This window comes from Plectropomus leopardus, chromosome 11 (assembly GCF_026936395.1).
Source record: "Plectropomus leopardus strain MGB_pleo_1.0 chromosome 11, ASM2693639v1, whole genome shotgun sequence".
Lineage (NCBI taxonomy): Eukaryota > Metazoa > Chordata > Actinopteri > Perciformes > Serranidae > Plectropomus > Plectropomus leopardus.
This window is the reverse complement of record NC_142186.1, coordinates 11,217,222-11,219,959: the sequence shown is the minus strand read 5'-3', so window position 1 is coordinate 11,219,959 and position 2,738 is coordinate 11,217,222.

Sequence of the window (2,738 nt, the reverse complement as noted above, 5' to 3'; positions counted from 1 at the left end):
ATGACACCCTTACCATCCCACAGATGGTCTGTGTGGCACTGTGGATGAGTGCGGTGGATGTGGCCCATGTTGCTTTGGATAAGTGTTAGTAATTAGTCCTCTGAGTATATTTCCAGAAGATTAATTTCCACTGCTAAATTTTAAGGCAAAATGTCCAGCTGATTTGTAAAAATAACATGTCTGTCCTTGTGTGGTAATTACAGTGCAGCTGAAGTTAAAGGAAATGAATAATGAACAGACATTTTGATCTTGAGAGATCGTATCTATGGGGACTCAAACCCGAGTCCATCGATAGTAAGTCAGCATCATTTACCATTACATCATACTCATCACAGCTTTACAATCATCCATTGTACACTTCTTTCACTACTTGCGCATTTAGTCGGTCCGCTACTGTCTGCCAAGCTTTTTTTCTGTTTGATTATAATGAACATATTTCCTTTTTTTGCAAACTACATGCTGTACCTTCTCATACGTGAGCAGCTGCTGCTCACCTGCTGAGAACCACTCAGCAATCAAGCCTCACCTTTCCTGTTATCCTGGATTTCTGAATTCTGCGTTTTATGCAATAGCTCATGATACTTACTTACTCAAAATAATCTCTAGATCTTGTTGTGCGCATGCAGGGTTAAAATACACCCGTCAATGAATCACCATGCTGAAGGAGGTTTGTGTCTACTTACGGACGAGAGGCTGGTGCTCTTGACAGCATGAGATGTAATTGCACAGTGACAGGGTAATAATGGTGACAAAGCTGCACCTTTATGTGGCACACCTGTGAGGCGGATGGATTATCCCAGCAAAGATGTCACTGTTCAGCTGAACATATTTTAACTAATTTGTGAACAAAATTTGAGAGAGATAAGCCTTTTGTTAGCAGGGAAAAAATCTTTAATCTTTTTTTTTTCAGTGGTATTTTTGACCTGGGGGTGAGCTGTCCCTTTACTACAATTGACCCCTCTGGTATTACATGCAGTAATTAAATCTGGCCCATTGTTTACATAAAATAACACAAACTTGTGATATCAATGTAAAATCTGTTGTGTACTTAAAACACAATAAAATAAAGCATTTCATTTTTTTAGGAATGTTCTATCTGAACAGTCATATAACACTGATCTATTATCCAGCGCTTCATAACACAAAGTTGAGATATTAGTCTGAATGTGCACGTGCCTGTGTGTGTGTGTGTGTGTGTGTGTGTGTGTGTGTGTGTGTGTGTGTGTGTGTGTGTCAGAGAATGGCTCCGGGGCCTTATACAGTGATTCTAATTGTTGAGAGCTGGAGCTTTTATTGGACTGTTTGCATGATGAGTTTTGGCACCATGATTACCATGTTCAGGATGCTCCCGTCTAACCTGAAGTGGCATTCTAATAAGAAATGTCCCCCTGCCTGTCCCCAAATACTGATCGACATCAAGCTAATATCCCATCATCAATTTAAAGCTTCCCATTGACAGAAATACCACTTTCTCAGAGAAGGATTGTAAAAACAACATGACTGTGTCTCAAAATGAACTCCAAGTACGGACATGACTGTTGTAAATACAGGAAATCATAGCTGCTTACCGCTCTCTGCTTGCACTATGCAGTGGACAAACATTTTTATTTTACTAACTTTGTGTCTGTTGACTTTCTGTATTGTTACTTCACCTCCAACCTTTGTTAGCAAAGTAACACTATACTGGGCAAGTAGGGAGTTAAGACTTGAATATGAAACATTACAGATGATCTTTGAGGCAAACATTTCTAATGTTGGGAACTTAAATATAACTAAGCATGTAACTAAATTACAAAGTAAATGTAGGTCTAACTGTATTTAGATAAAGTTACTGTGGGGAAATATGCTTGTAAATTACAGTTACTGATCTAATTACTTTTTTTTGGTAAAAAAAAAAAGTTAATACATAGAATACTAATTCCTAGAATAGTAATTCCCAATACTGCGTATTTCAAGGTCATAAGGACTTCTGATTTTCTCACCTGTATCTTTTATTTGTGGTGTCTCACAGAGCCAAAATGCCGCAAAAGTCACGGGAGGAAATTAGATGCACTCATTTGAATGAATGTGTGTTTGTGTGTGTGTGTGTGTGTGTGCGTGTGTGTGTGTGTGTATGTGTCCCACCCCCAGTATGACAGCACCTGGTACTAAAAAGCATGACATCTTCTGCTACGCAAGCTCATAAGCCCCATGCTGACGCCAACACACTCACCCCTCGGCCTTATATAGTCATAACACATTTACATATGCACAACAGCACTGCAACACACACACACACACAAACACTTAAACTCATAACATTATAAAGCCATAGAAACACAAAAGACACTAGCATGCAAACAGACAGTCTGCTGTGGGTTTTATTATTTCGTGTGGACACTTGACTTTGAGTTCATGCCAGTTGTTAGTATGCACAGGCACGCTGCTTTGTTAATCAGCACTGCTCACACCACGAGTGGACTTTCTTTCTCTCCATCTGTCATTGTGAGAGCAGGGTCGGTCACAACACAGCTTGCATCACTCTCTCTCTTATTACGTCTTTGGTTGAATAGAAAACACGCAAGTTTTAATATAAGTTTTAACATGCAGTGTGACAGAGAGCTAAAATTCTCAACCTGCCACTATACACACACCCCAATCTTCTCTTAAAAAACACTGTGGTACAGCAGGAAATGTGACAAAGCTTCATGATTTTCCAGTTGAGAAGATTATTCAAACAGGGTCCTCAGTGTCATGCT